Source organism: Arvicanthis niloticus, chromosome 18 (assembly GCF_011762505.2).
Source record: "Arvicanthis niloticus isolate mArvNil1 chromosome 18, mArvNil1.pat.X, whole genome shotgun sequence".
In the NCBI taxonomy this organism is placed as follows: Eukaryota; Metazoa; Chordata; class Mammalia; order Rodentia; family Muridae; genus Arvicanthis; species Arvicanthis niloticus.
The window spans coordinates 32399014-32415082 of record NC_047675.1 but is presented as its reverse complement, the minus strand read 5'-3'; the positions used below and the strand labels follow the sequence as shown (position 1 = coordinate 32415082).

Here is a 16069-nt window from a genome sequence, read left to right as displayed (position 1 = left end):
GCATTTGACTTAGTCAAATTATTCACCATCTATCTCTCATGTACAACCCTCTTTTCAGTCTATGAAGGCTCCGTTTACATAGAGTTTAGGTTTCTTCCAACCAAATTGATGATCAATTTCTCAGACCTCATCCTACCAAGTATCTGGGACTAGTACCACCATGTCTGGCTCTCCTATTGGTATTTTAAATGTGACTAAGCTCAAATCATGGCCAGCAAGCATTACCACTGGCTTTTCTGCTGCAGTGTCTGAACATCTTTCCCATAAGAGAAAGTGAAACCAAACAGGCCAGAAATGTGTCTTAGCTGATGATGAGCACAAGAGAGGAAGAAAGAAGGGAGAGCATCTTACGTGGTAGGGCAGTTTATTGAGAACATGATTTATAAACAATTGTGAATGTCTACCATTTATTGATTACTTGATAAGTTCAATATATTTCTCTTCAAAACAATCCCATGGACACGGACACACACACAGAGGCTGATGAACTGATTTGGAGTAGCTGTGTCTTGGCAAATGTCCCTAACTCATGCAGAGCAAACATGCCTGTCTGACACCACACAGCTATATGTGTTTGTTTATCTATACCTTACTTTGTACCACATGGCATTTGGGGTAAAGGGGGCCATGTGTGACACAGCAAGACACAAAATGACACAGTGAGGAAGACAGGCTAAAGAAACTTAGAAGATGAGAAGATGCCAAGACCTTTGTTCTGCTAGCTACAGGTTTCTGACTGGGCCCCGAGCTTCCTGCAGCCATGTTGTGGGGGTGGAGAGCAACATGGATCTCCTCCCATTGTTGGTATTTGTAGCATAAACATAAATCAAAATAGACCAAAGACCTTTAAAAACACAAATTTTCCAAATCTCAGGTCCCAAAACAAATGCCCCCCCAAGTGGCATCCTTGGGAGGCTTTCATGTAGAAGCATACAGTGGAATAATTAAAGGGGCCTTTGTTCTACTGGCTCCCCAGTCAGCAGCCTCATCGCAGCTTAGCCAAGGTTGCTCTGTAGGATGTAGAGGACCAGGAGGATGTGTAGTTCAGTCTCTCTCAGCTGAGCCGTGCAGCTGTCCAGGACTGGATTTCTTGAGCCTGCATAGATTTGTAGTGAGTTCAAGGGAATGAAGGTGGGATTGGGCAGAGGCATAAGAAATGATCCCAAACTGGTTGCAATAGAAGTCTCGATGGTTCTTTAGGGAGCATGGTAGCTGAAGTGGCTCTTAAGAATTGTCCCGTGGAAAGTCCAAAGGGCCTGGCCTTGTATTCCCTCCCCATCTGCCTGTCACTGGCCACCAACCACCCTGGAATAGGAGCTTAACCTTGAATCAAGCCAGGGGGGAGGGGGAGGACACTTCTGTAAGATATTGCCAGTGGGCTTTGGGTGCAGTGTTCGAGACCATTGTCCAACAATCAGTTGACAACCTTCTAGCACAGAGCTCAGTGAGGCTTATGTATTCTCCAGTACCAGGCATTCCTCTTAGACTGGCCAAGGAGGGAGGCCCTTGGACCAGCCAAAATACCATGGAATATAGGACATATTGCCTCTGCTCTGAAGCCCTAAGACTGTTCCTTTAGTCACAGATAACAATAACCTCAGTCTGTTAAACCTAATAAACACAGATACACACACACACACACACACACACACACTTGAAATAAAAGCCCCAGAAAGCACCTAGCTTTGGCAGTATTACTACTTCCTGGTGTGCCTGCCAAAGTAAACTGTTTGGTTTGCTAAGCACACAAGGACAAGGCAGAATCGGCACAGTCGGGTGGTGCAGTTAACAGGAAATCTGCAGAGGTTAGAAGATGATAATGGCATTAAACTTGGACTTTGTAAAGTTTTCAAGCTATGGGGTTAGATGAGAGGGTCGGGAGGGACTCAAGGTGAAGGCAGCTGGAATAACTTGTGGAGGGGAGTGTGGGGAAGTGTGGGCCTGATGTATGAGGGTTAGAGGCCCTGGGGAAGGATGTAAAGGGGCTGGTAACCTGCAGGAGACTGCAGGCTCTCCTGCTCCATCAGCAGTGCAGGGCTCCAGCTGCCACCTGAACCAGCTCTGCAACTTTGCAGATGGTTTGTTCAGGGTGAGCTTCCTGAGGGTTTCTAGATCTGTCTGTGGACACAAGCCTAAGGCTTACAATTTCCCCTGCTGGGTCTGTTTAAAGTTAGGTAACTTGAAAAGTGTAACCATGACTGTTGTATTTATATTATTCTAATTTTGACTTTTAAGAAATATAGCAGGTGTTTATGTTAAATGTTACCGTGAGATTCCTTTTTACTATCCTTTATATTCTCTAAATGAAAGTGCCTGAGGTATAGATCAGAGGAGAGGGGCTGGCTCTGAGCCATGTTTCCTGAGCACTTTCATTCACAGGAGTTCTCCTTGGTACATCCTGTCCAACAGGAAGCAGCTGGTTTCTTGGTGAACATGCCTGATCACCAAGCACAGTGGCCACAGCAACCTTTAACTTTCCTTCCTGAAAGTTTGGCCCACAGAAGGCAGAACCAACAGCTCTGTTCAAAGCCTTTCAGTTCTGCCTAGTTTGCCTTGCTGCCCTGGCCACACAGATGTTGTCAGTTTGGATCTGCTGTAATGAACTCTTTAAATAGCTTCCCTAATGGATAATCAATCATTTCAGAGATTTAATACTGAATCAGGCTGCTGGACACATTTGGGGGCAAAGCTGTTTATATCTGATCCAAACAAACCTCCTTTCCTCTTTTACTTCGCAAAGCAGAACACGTCACATTAAATACCTAATGATCTACGACAGGTCTCTGGTGATCTAAAAAGAAAAGCTGAAGACAGAGACCATTTAAGACAATACAAATTATGTGTAATTTGTGCATCTCTTGAAATTAGGCTCTTCATTTAAGGAATATAAAGGATAGTAAGGTAGAAGCTCGTGTTACCATATAACATAAACATCTACTATATTTCCTAAGAGTCAAAATTAGAATAATATAAATACAACAGTCATGGTTACACATTTCAGGTTACCTAACTTTAAACAGACCCAGCAGGGGAAACTGTAAGCCTTAGCTTGTGTCCACAGACAGATCTAGAAACCCTCAGGAAGCTCACCCTGAACAAACCATCTGCAAAGTTGCAGAGCTGGTTCAGGTGGCAGCTGGAGCCCTGCACTGCTGATGGAGCAGGAGAGCCTGCAGTTTCCTGCAGGTTACCCCAACAGCCAGCCCAGCCTCAAAGGCCTCTGAGCCCCACCCCCACTGCACACACCAGCTGCCCAAACCCTGCTGACTCCCACCTCAGTATCCCTACTCCACGTTCTCCCAGTCATAGTCTACCCACTCCACAGGCTTCTGCTTCAAATTCTAGTGTCAGTGATTTCAGGAGCCTCTGATTGGCTCTCTTTGGTCTTATTCCAAATGTTCCCTGCTGAGTACATTTACTCTCTGGCCTTCTGTTATCTGTTATTGACCATTCTTCAATTTCTGGCTTCCCCAGTACATATCATTTCTGCTGTTTCTACATGGGTGTGGGTGTAAATTAGGAAATGAAGGCCAACTCCCACCAGTCATTCTTCCTAGGAAACCAAGCTTGCCAGACCCAGCCTTAGCTCTGACTCTATCTTTCAAATGTCTAGTGGATTGGGCCAATGTGGTAGAGCGGGCCAGTCACCACAGGGTGAGGCTAACACAGAGGATGGATAAAACCCTGATTTGATAAGGTGGAGGAGATACCACCATTTCTTATCTTCCCAAAGACACTCTTTAAAAGATTTTCTCCAAGTTCTTAACTGTTTTCAAAATACTCTATCTTCAACTCACCACTTGCTCAGCTTCACAAAAGCTGTTAAATTGCCAAGTGCCCTTTTAAAATGTCTTTGTGATGTGGATCTCACAGTTACTTGTTTATCTTCCAATGGCAGGGACTTCACAGGTCCCCGAGTCCACACACTGGCAGAGCTCTAGCTGAGTCTGGGAACACAGTCAGGTGGCCAGGAGGGGAAGGCAAGGACAGAAGTTCTGTCTTCATCTGCCTCTCCCAGGGCCCTTCTTAGTTGGCATTTCAGCCAACCCAGGATCCATCTGTCTACAGGTGAGTTTCAGGTGGAAAGTCCCAGGTTGGACAGCAGAGAAGGCTCAGGTCCTTCTGAAGAATACCCGGGGAGAATGTGCCCATTTATCATACAAAGGAACTGAGGCTTGAAGGTGAGGAAATTGCCTAGGCTTTATACTTGGTGTGTAGCAGTGGTAAGGATTCTGATCCAGGGCTCCCTTTCAGTACAGCCCACACATTCTACTCATTGAAAAGTACTTACTTTCTGTCCTTGTACCTGAATTTAACACCCATAGGGAGAAAGTACAGAGAAGATTATCACCAGCGGCTTCCAAAGAGGGATTAAATTCTTTTATGGATTTCTCCTAATATGCAGCCATGTTCTGTGACTAACCTAGAATTCTCCGAGTCCACTTCGCTTTTTACAGTTTGACCTTTGCACAGGAAAAAAAAAAAAAAAAAAAAAAAAAAAAAAAAACTCAATGATTTCCCACTATTTTGAATAAATAGAAATGGATATGTTTTTCTGAATGATTAAAGAATGAAAATCAGAGACTACATCATCCAAGTCCTCTGGAAATAATTTCTCTTAGAAGGTAAGGTTCACAAAACAACCTTCCAGGTGAACTCAATCCTGGCATCAGAGATCTGGTATGCCTTTTGTTTATCTTCCGTTCTTGCCACGGAGAAGAGGGTAGCTATATCCCGGATACAGAGGCAGGAGCAGGACTTTTGACCCTCTGACCCTCAAAATGGCCAAAATCTTGGATGTCAGACCAAGTACATTGTCCCCAGAGTGTGCTAATGGGACACTGACAGCATCACCAGTGCCCTTCAGAGCATCGCTCAAGCACAGGTCCAGGGTCTAGCAAAGCCTCCTTCACCAGCTGTCAAAGCAGGCTACAGTAGCACATGCTCGCTGTCCCAACTACACGGTAGACTGAGGCAGGAAGATTTCTTAATTCCAGAAGTTCAAGGCCAACCTAGACAATACAGTAAGGCTCTGCTTCAACATGCACAAATCAATGCATGATAAAGCAAGCTTCCCTCATATCCATTCACAAAGGACTGGGGGAAAGCCAAGGGTGGGGAAAAAGCAGCATTAGCATCACAACGGAGATGCCCTCCATAAGCTCTCTACTTCCTTTTCTGAAATCAGTAAAGGTAATGGCTCCTTAGAGGACTGTTATGAAATCAGGGAGTCTAAGACAATGGCTATGTAGCTGGTGCTTAATAAAGGTGCTCCCATCCCTCTTCAAATGCCTCACCTTTAAAGCAGATGCCATGTGCTACCCTGCTTCTTAAGCAACTGAGATGGAGTGTTATTTTATAATGTCTTACTGACACCAGAATCCTTACTACAAAAACGTGGGAATCACACACTACAGTGTCTAAATGAGTTATGAGCCTATCCAGGCGAGTGTCTCACTACAACCTTGCCCATTTGAGATTTGCAGAGCCTTTTGTCTTGTGGTTTTTCTTTTGGATTTACAGGTTGTTTTGTGTTTTGTTTTGTTTTTTTAATGGAAACCAAGAAAAAAGTTTGATCAGAGCCATGTGTTAACTCATGCAGGCAGAGTGCATGAGACCTCTCTTTACAAACTAGCCTGAGGGAATTAGTGGTGCTGTGGTGGCCAGATTAAAGCTGCAGGATGCTTTCAGATTACTTCCTTCTAGTCTCACATCTCTGTTTGGGGAGTTACATGTGGCTGAGTGTCTGTGGGATTTCTTCATCTTGACCTTGGCTGTGTTTGGTCATATGTGACTGGGACATTTGTGGGATTCCAGGACTGCTGGCTGACTTTGGGTTTTCTTCCTGCCACTCAAGGAGCATAGCTGGCAATCGGGAACAACACTGTAGATGGCTGCTGGATAGTGACAGCGGGCGCTCTCAGCCAACAGGCTGATGCTGAAGAGCCTTGACAGTCCTCACCACCCACTCATTTCTCCTAATCTGTGCTACATGCCCTTCCCTCCTTATTCTTTTCCCAGGGAGGAGCCAGGCCCACCCTAATCTGCCAAACACAGTGCCTCTGCCTCCCAGCCTCCTGTACTATATTCTTTCCAGAATGTCTCTGTCCTGTCATTCCCTGGTTCTAATTTCAAGCCTTCCTTATGGCCCATCTCTGGCTAGTTTATCTTCTCAGCAACACCACCTCCCCCCCCCCCAAGCATCTCCTAATGTAGTCCTCTCTGACATCCTGCCTCAGCTCTCCAGATCCAAGCCCACATTTCCAGGTGATTGTTGTCTTCTCAAACTCTGTGTCACAAACTCAGTGTGTCACACACCTTTTTGCTGCCCTCCCAACCATGCCAGCTCAGCTCTCCTCTGTTTCAAAGATCTGATTGTATCTGTTCATTCAACTGGGGCCTCCTCCCATCCCTCAGCACTGTTGATAGCCACCCAGCTGTCTTAGACCCCACAGTGCCATAGCCACTTCCTCTTGGTGCCACCAGAACAAGTCAGGAGCTTTATTTGTGGGAATAAGACCAATATAAGGCTTGCTTTAGGGACCTGGCTTGACAAAAATGCTCAACACACCGGCTGTCGGTTCTTTCCTGCTTGTGCACCTCATGTTTGATTATTGTCGCTTTTCTTTCTGCCTGCTCAGGTTCAGGTCCTATGGGCAACTGGCATTATCAGCACTAGCTTGTCCTTTTCTTTCCCTGACTCTTTCCAACCTTCCCCTCCATCATGCTTATGAGGTCCCACCCTTCAAGTGTGCAGGGAGAGAGCTCGGAACAGGTCAGCACTGTCTCTGAGGCTTCCTTCCCCTATGCCTTTTCAAAGCCCTTGCAAGCCCAGACTTAGCTACCTGAGCAGAGCCATGATCGGTCTTTTGTAGTCAAAATACATCACATCTTACTTACTGGGCACTTCATAACTGCCTGCTTCCTACCGACAAGGTCCACTGAAGTATTTGTTTTGTCTCTACTAAAGAATAACTGCTGTTTATTGTAATGTGGATACTATTCCTGCCTTTAGTTTGTGAGACATCATTATTCAATATAAATTGAGTACTGACTAGTCCCAGGCCCATACCCAAGGCATGCTAGGAGCTCTCACCCTTTGGGAGACAGCCATGGCTGAATTCTTTAGGTGCATCGTGTCTATACAGACCTGTACTGTCTGCACAGCCTCTTACTTTAGGGTAGACCAGATGCTTTGAATGCTGAGATCCAGGCCAGTGACTTTGTGTTAATTACCATCCCAAGTGATTCATTCATTCAGCAATGAACTGACTAATCTAGAGCTTCCCCATGTCCACTCAGATAGTAAATGTGTCTATCCTCATTATGGCTTTTCCTCCCACTAAAAAACCTCAAAATTAGTCTTTTCTAAAAATTTTTTAGATCTTTCCTCCAACTTTGTAATTGGTTATATTTCTCTTTTTGCTTTGAATTCCATGAATCTCAAGGATTAATTTAGAACTTGTTAAGATTGGCACTGTGGGGGGCTGGAGAGATGGCTCAGCGGTAAAGAGCACTAGCTGCTCTTCCAGAGGTCCTAAGTTCAATTCCCAGCAACCACATGATGGCTCACAACCATCTGTAATGGGATCTGATGCCCTCTTCTGGTGTGTCTACAGTGTACTCATGCACATACATACATACATACATACATACATACATACTTCTTTAAAAAAAAAAAAGATAGGCATTGTGGGGCTGGGGTTCTAGCTTTGTGGTAGAGCACTTGCCTAGCTGCATAAGGCCCTAGGTTCAGGTTTTATTTGTTGTTGCTGTTGTTGTTGTTGTTGTTGTTTTCAATGGCCATTAGGCTTGGTGTGGTAGCACATGCCTTTAATCCCAGCACTCAAAAGGAGGAGGCAGTAGGTCTCTGTTAGTTTGATGCCTCCCTGGTTTAGATATTGAGTTCCAGGACAATTGGGCCATGTAGACCTTGTCTAACAAAACAAAAGAATGGCCATACTGTCTAGAAACTTCTATCTCCTTTCTCTTCAGAGTTGGGTTCTAGTCTTCCTTCTAGTTTAAAAACCTCATTGCCACATTTGTTGTACGCGTCTACTAATCCAGCGTTGATAAAGGGAAGAGAATAAATGAAGTCTCTTTAAAGACTCCAAGTAATCTTTTAAAAGATGTTGCCTCTTTCAGACATGAGTTCTGTAAATTGATGAGGACAGCTCTTGTTGCCTATGTTGGGTTTTCCCTAAATGCCCTTAGGCAATCTATAGACGAATCAATGCACCTCGCCAAGCTACATTTATGGTTAAGCAATAATTATAATGTGCCCAGATGGAGGCCTCAAATGTTTGCCTCAAGCAGGATGCGAGTCCCCTTTAATATTCTCCTGGTCAAGCTCCTGCCCTGTTTCTGGTCTCCACTTCTGGGCAGTAATTTAAAGGCATTAATGTAGAAACAGCCTGGAACACCCATCCAATTTTAGAAGATTTCCCCCCCGGCAAGCATTAAATCTGCAACCTCCACACCCTACCCCCAGTGCCTTGGTGATTTGCTGAGAGCAACTTTCATTCCTACCAGCTGATTGTGTTCAGCAAATGTTTGTAAATGTCCATGGCCGTGTCTCCACCACACTACAGTGAGCTCCCACCCTCCCCACCCCCCCCAAGCTGTGTTTTCAGAGTCTTTTGTGTCTCCTAATGGTGCCTGGAACATTTTGCACATGATAAGGAACTCAAATAAAATGAACAATAAGCGTCCCAACCAGCTTGAGCTTTTTACAAGGCTTTCGGTGAAAACCCGGAACCACATCAATGTCTGATAAAGGCAAACATCTGTAGATGCCAGTGGCAGATGCCCAATTATGCTGAGCCTGGCACATGGTCGGCAGTTATTTGGAACTTCACAACATTGTTCAGCTTTGCCTGCTGCTGCTGCCGCTGCAGTGGTGGCGGCGGCTGTTGCTGCTGCTGTTATTGTTGCTGCAGCTACTGCTGCTGCTATAGGCACTGGGCCTCCCTTCCCAAGGCACAGTCCTGCCCCAGACCATACTGGGAACAACTGTGTATCTACTCGTCAGGCTCCCAGATGACCACTGCCATAGCCTCACACCTGAGGATAAGGAAGGCTGGCTAAGCTTATTTTCTCCTTCACTTTTCCATTTCAAACAAATATACTTTCTATAAGAAAGTATTAATTATACCACAGACACCATCAAATTCACCAAGCGATAATGAAATGTTCAGGGGTTGACATGTATATTGTTTCAAGTAGCTTCATGATTTATTATCTAATTTAGATAAATGGCAAATAGTGATATTATAATAGCCTCTTTTTATTCTAGTTTATGCCTCATTGTCTCTGGGTATAGAATAAGAAATGAATCATCAAACAGGCCCCAGGGGAAGATCATTAAGAGTATGGGCTCTGCCTGGCGGTGGTGGTGCACGCCTTTAATCCTAGTACTTGGTGGGTAGAGTCAGGCCCATACCTGAGTTTGAGGCCACCCTGTTCTACAAAGCTAGTTCTAAGACAGCCAGGGCTACACAGAGAAACCCTGTCTGGAAAAACAAAACAAAACAAAACAAAAAGAACAAAATATAGGCTTTTAGGGTTCAAGTCCATGACAAAAGCTGCCAATACTAAGAGACAGGGAATAAGAAAGTGTGGAAAGAGTGAGTGTGATTGACGTACACTGTGTACATGTGTGAAAATAAAGAGAAAAACTCTTTATTTTCTACTAATAATATAAAACAGAATCTTTTTTTAAAGACCAAGTAGGGCTGGAGAAATGTCAACAGTTAAGAACACTGGCTGCTCATCTATAGAACCCATGTTCAATTCCCAGCACCAACATGGCAACTCACAACTGTCAATAACTCCAGTCCTTGGGGATCTGACACCCCTTCTGGCTTCTTTAGGTACTACACACACAGTGCACAGATACACATGCAGGCAAACACCCATATACATACAAAATAAAAAGTGTGTGTGTGGGGGGGGACCAGTATTAAAGGGCTTCCTACAGAGTGACAAAGCTGAGGCTTAGGGAGCTATCTACTTGATACTGACTGACGTGAAAAAACGGGCTCTGCCTGTGTAAGGGGCCAGGCCATGCTGAGTGAGGAACATGTGTCCCCAGCACTTTCCATACTGTACCTGGTGGTGAAGAGAGGGTTTGGCTGCTCCTGAACCCTTTCTTCAGCGTTGTCACACATGAATGAAGATAGGTAGAGAAGAGGCTAGGGCAGGAAACTGCCACTTCTCAGGTCAGTTCTGGCCTGCAACTTGAAGCCAATGTGTGCTGTGTCTACTCCAAGCCAGGCTGTTCTAGATGTCTTACATGCAGCAGTGAAAAGCCAATGCCTGCGACCTGTCCTGTAGTTCAGCTGGCATCTCTCCAGGGCCCATGACATGGTAACTTTCATTTCTGACAAAGACAAGGGGTTTGGGGGCCACAAATATCATGCTAAGAAGTCACATTTTCATCTGCATTTAGTGACTTCATGGTGGCCCCCACAGATGTTTCTGTGCATCTCTCTTAAGGAGGCCAGCAGAGCCAAGTGAACTGAGTAATCCAGTCAGATGAGAAGATGTAAGATAGTCTCAAGTCCCAGGGCTGAGTGTGATGTCAGCTTTCTTCAAAACAACTGCTTGGAAAAGAAACTGCCAAGAATAGATCTCTATTAGCAGACCCCAAAAGACAAATTCTACAAGCCAAACAGTCCCAAAGTCAATTTAGTCAGCAGAAAAGAAACTTCCCACTGGGGAGTTAGTAAATGTCTGGTTGAAGCCAGATTCTGTCACAGCATGGGCCACTGGGCAAGTCTGACCATCGTACAACTGAGGTTTCAGAGAGCATACTCAGGTCATCTTCTGGAGTTTCCAAGATTGAGGTCCTTCGCAGTGTTCTAAGTCACTGCAGAAAGTCTACTAGGCCCCAGTATCTTTTCCTGTCTGGTTTGGATGGAAGTTTTTATGACAGCATACTCCCAGATATGGCATTGCTCCTGAATTTAGTACTGAGCTGGGCTGCAGACAGTACCCTTGAGGGGTGGGAGTTAGTACCTCAATGACTGGCAGTCTTAACACAGAAGGACCTCAAACATGTCCTTTCAGCCTTGCTTCTAAAGGTTGCTTGCCTGAAACTCCTTGTACCCTAACCCATGAACACCCACTTTTGCAATTGCTAAGATGCAGCCTACAAGGATTCCAGGAGAAAAGAACAACAATCCCGGGATAATTCCTCTCAGCTCCATTTACAATGCAGCTTTGCCAGAGCCTGGTTGTTCCCTGCAAAACACAGTGCATGGGCTTTGTGACAGCTCCTCTCCTGATAGACTTGCCACACACCCCCATTCCTGTATGGGGCATCCTCTAGTCTCAGGCACTAGTAAGAGGTAAGAGCTGAAACATGACAATGGAGATCTGCTCCCATCTGTTACAGGAAGACCATCAGCGATCTTCAGGGACCTGGTTTGGAAATGAGTCGGGGTAAAATCATTGCACAAACAATCAAACCTCACAAATCCATCCTAATTCACCTCACTTCTAACTTTTGTTTTCTATAAAGGATTAGACTAAGAAAGAATTTAATCACAGCAAATCCACTTCCAAAATAGTTACAGATCCCAAGACCAGGCAGAGTGATTAGAGGAAAAGACTGAAAACTCCCAGATGCTGAGCCCCTGTTAGGTACGTAATTATCAAATTGCCCCTCCAGATCCTGAGAGTAGCCTGCTTCTGGGGCTGGGACATGTTTGTCAGCATTGTCATACACAAATGAACACAGAGGTAGAGGTCGAGACCAGGGCAGGCTGCTGCTCTTCATTGGCAATCAGTTCTGACCAGCAATTAATTTGTGTCCTCTGCTCTGAGCCAGGGAAAGCTCTGGAAATCATGTACCCAGCAACAAACAAAACACAAATGGCTTGCTTTACCTTCCGGTGAAAAAAGAAAGACAATATAAACATGTAGAATGTGTTAAGTGGTGATGTTGGGGAAGAAAACTGAAGCAAGGAAGGGATCAGAGTGTGACCTGAGGGTCACTGGGTGCACAGGGTGGTCCAGGGAAGGCTATCCTGAGGAGACTACAAGAGAAGCAACCTGAATAATCTTCCTTGGGCTGAAGGAAGATTATCAGTGGGGCCATGTGCAAAACGCTTGTCACTCCAAGGCCTCTGGGAAGGTCTAAGGGACTGTCCCCAGCATTGAAGTGAGGTCCCGGGCAGTAGAGCTTCTGAGAGTGAGATGGGTGGGACAGGACCAGGCAGGGAAAGAGGAAGTTACATGGATACCCAAGGGTAGAATATTACAGCAAAAGCAGGGAATCAGGGTTGAAGGGATCCTAGGGCTCTGTGTTCTGCATCCTGACAGCAACTGCAAATTCACTGTATAAACTCAGGAGACAGACTACCTCATCGTTACAGGAGCACTGCCTCTCCAGCAAGCCCGCAGAGCACATCTCAGTCCCCAAGAGTCACTCTAGCTCTTCTCAGCATCTTCCTGGAAGCCTCCTAAAGCAGCATCCCTCTTCCCAGGGGAACAATGTTACACTTGGGGGTTACTCTCCTAACTGAGATGCAGCATCCAATCAGGAAAAGCTCTGACCAGCTGACACCTCAGATACTCAGTCCCAGCACCTACCACACCATGTAACCCATCATTGCCAATGCAACCACTGACACACGGCTCCTTCCATCACCAGAGTAAATGGATCCTCCTCTCACTCTAATGGGGCTGCTTGGTAGGAGTGCTTCAGCGGATTCCAAAGTGGAAATCCCGGCTGTGCTATGATTCTGGCCTGGAGCTTATTCCTTGACTATGCCCAATGAACATTCCCCAGAACCAATCCCAGGCTAGTAGCCCTTTCCACTTAAGGTAGCCTTAGGAGATAGATAGATAGATGATAGATAGATAGATAGATAGATAGATAGATAGATAGATGATAGATAGATAGATCCCCCATTTTACAGGAGATAGAAAATAAAACCTGAAGAAGTGGGATGCCTAGCATTCAGGGTTCAAGAGTGGAGACAGAGCACTAAGAAGGAATAGGAACTGTTATAGAAATTGGACCTTATCAGCTGGATGTAGTGGCACACACCTTTGATCCTAGCACCCAGGAGACAGAGGAAGGCATATCTCTGTGAGTTCAAGGCCAACCTGGTCTACATAATGAGTTTCATCACAGCTAGACCTACCTAATGAGATCTTGAGGGCTATGGGGGGTGGAGAGAGAGAGAGAGAGAGAGAGAGAGAGAGAGAGAGAGAACCTTATCAATCATATGCATAACTGAGGAAACAAATCTGAAAAGGAGACGTGGCAGATGAGAAGATCAGTATCTAACCCTGTGGGGTGAAGGAGAGTCACAGCTTCCAAGGAGCTCTCTAGAAGACTGTGTATACCAATAAGGGATGCTGGGGGAAGAGCCCATGAAACTTATTGCTCTCTTTGTGCTCCCACCTGTGAATTATTAGGGAAGTGTCTGATGTGGGCCTGGGCTTGCTGGGGGTCAGCTGGGACAGCAGTCAGGGATAAATTGAACAGACTAGGGATAAATTGGAACCTGTGCAGATCCTAACCCTTTGGTGTATTTGCCTTGCTGAAATGCTAAAGGTTTTGGGGGAGAAATTATATGGTTCTAGAGAATCTAAACAAGTATCTGGCTTAGCAACCTTACCTCTGTGAGATCTTCTCTAAAACTCCCAGGCAGTACCAAGACTACATTTTTTTGGCATTAGTTTCCCAATAGCCCAGGAGGATGGACATATAACACAGGGGTTGGGAATATGGAACCAGAAGCCCTGTAAGCTACAGGACCTGCTCTAGACAGGTCTATTCTCACCCTGCCCCCAGACTTGCCCCAGAGCCTACCTGCCCTGCTCCCTGGGCCAGTTCCTAACATACTCCCTGTAGCGTCTCCTTTATCCCATGATTTCCAGTCAACTTCTACTCCACTTACCAATGCAATCGCCCCAAATCAAGCTCCACGTGTCTGCCTCTCTGTTGGACATTGCCACTGGTGTTCAGTACAAACTGAACCAAACAAACAAAGGCATTGATATGAAACCACCACTGATCACTGGCTGCTGAGAACACTCAATCCAAACACTCAAAGAGCAAATTAGTCAGCTGCAAGCTTAAGATTCACCTACCTCTTAGCAGTAGACACCTTCATTAGCCACTGTGACATCTCAAGTGGACTGGTCAGAAACAGGCAATAATCAGATAATCTGTGGAAAGTACCCAGAATCTGAAGCATGACAATTCAGAATTCCAGCCTCAGTTCTGACACCCACTGACCTAGGTGTCCCAGCCAAGACTGAGCTTCTGTGTCACTGTCCATGTGACACAGGAAGGTTGCAAGGATCACAGCTTCTGTCTCTTCAGTGCCTGGTACTGTCAACAGCACAGAGTGGGCCCACTGAATATAACCAATGCAAAACAAAAGAGGTGAGTGTCACTGGGCAAGGGCCTAAGGCAGGCCTTCCCAACCCGCTTCTCTGTTCTGCTTACCACACGTAGAATCCTATTCCCCTTCCACACTAATCTCAGAGATGGGCTACTTCTCTGGCCTTCCATCCTGATATAGCTGCCACCTGTGATGGCAGCCAAGGCTGGACAGTTCTAAGCTCAGTTATGAGTCCCATTTCTTCATCTACCTGGCATTACTATGAAGGTAGGAGACAGGGAAGAAGGTACAAAGGTTCAGTCTAGTGCAAAAAGCAAGAGATTCATAGGGGTAGACAAGTGGCTCAGTCAATAAAGTGCTTGCTTCACAAGCCTGAGACCCTGAGCTGAGCATAATCTATCATCTCCATGCTGAGAAAGAAACAACCAGATCCCTGGTGCCAGCTAGCTTAGCCAAGTCAGTGAGTTCGGTTCAGGTTCAGTGAGAGACCTTGCCTCAAAAATTAAAGTGCAATACAGAAAGACACCCAACACCCAAAGACAACCTAACACCAAGGCGTCCAATTGCACCCAAATATGCACATACACCCTTTCACACCTTTTAAAACAGTAAGAGATCCAGTCACAATCACCTAATAATCTGATTATTTGACCTCTCTGACATCCCTAACTCATGACAAGTTAGAAGACTCTTACATTCAGAGCTGGCCACGAGTTTTCTATGTACACATGTGCAGGTTTGGCGAAGTTGGTTTGTTTCAGTTTTATGAGGGCTGTTTGTGCTTTAGTGTTTTGAGGCACGGTCTCTCTGAAGCCCAGGCTGGACTGAAATTCACTATGTACCCCAGGATAGTTGTGGATTCTACTGTGATTCTTTTGCCTCGGACTCCTGAATGCTAAGATTTTAGGCATGAGCCACTATGCCTATCTAGGTTCAGTTTTGAGCAGGACATCAAATCCAGTCATCTAAATACCTTTGTCATGGTGTGTGAGGGATGACCATGGCAGAATGAGGCTGCAGATACACACATAGCTATCTAAAAGACGCTCCCACATGGCACTATGAACCTATAGATTCATATACCTGTAGCATATGGTACTAAAAGATCATTTCCACTCAAGTCTTAGAAAGTTGTCAAAAAATGCAAGCTTAGTCTTCTGGTCTGAATCCAATCCTACTTCCACAGCTGTCTGGCCACAGTACAGCTTCTGTACCTTGATAAATGTTACTTAGAGCCACCATATTGAATTAGGAGCCCATCATATCTGATTTACCCTGTAACACGGTTAGGTCCATTTCCTGGGATGTAGCAGAAAGACCTAATGGTCATCAAGCCCATCCGTAATCATCTTTTAAAATTACAGCCCAAACCAGTCATGCTGACCAGGACCTGCAACCAAAAGGGACAACCCAACAGAGCTGGCAGGGCGTGACAATAGGCACCATAGTTGCTGGCACCTCATCATAGCTCTTGCTCTTTACCCAGGATTCTGTCACTTTTGATCCATGTATGTAAGGGTGGCTCCTTCTAGAGACTATCAGAAGCAGGATGTAGACTTAGGAGGGTCTGGCTTAAGAGTCAGATGGATTCAGGTTCAAATCCCAGTTCCTCCACTATGATCATGAACACCATATTTGATCCCTCTGGCCTTTCAGGTTCTTCATCTATAAAATGAGAGTAGCTGCCTTGCCATGGTGTTGAT

The 16069-nt window shown here is 45.4% G+C and overlaps 1 protein-coding gene and 1 long non-coding RNA gene across 7 annotated transcripts in view; one reads left to right on the top strand and one right to left on the bottom strand.

Moving 5' to 3' along the window:
* Positions 1-14610, bottom strand: part of LOC117722980 (uncharacterized) — a 43371-nt gene extending 28761 nt beyond the window's left edge. For both annotated transcript variants that reach the window (XR_013104885.1, XR_013104884.1), the window contains exons 1-2: positions 14471-14610; positions 14110-14378 (exon numbers count right to left, since the gene is read on the bottom strand). This is a non-coding gene — a long non-coding RNA (uncharacterized LOC117722980). The remainder of the gene's footprint in view (positions 1-14109; positions 14379-14470) is intronic.
* Positions 1-16069, top strand: part of Smpd3 (sphingomyelin phosphodiesterase 3) — an 82928-nt gene that overhangs the window by 27338 nt on the left and 39521 nt on the right. The window contains exon 1 of one of the 5 annotated variants that reach the window (XM_076915828.1): positions 14271-14407. The exons of the other annotated variants lie outside the window; for them this stretch is intronic. The gene's annotated coding sequence lies outside the window, so the exon portion shown is untranslated. Of the gene's footprint in view, positions 1-14270; positions 14408-16069 lie in introns of those variants that run through there. 5 annotated transcript variants of the gene reach the window in all.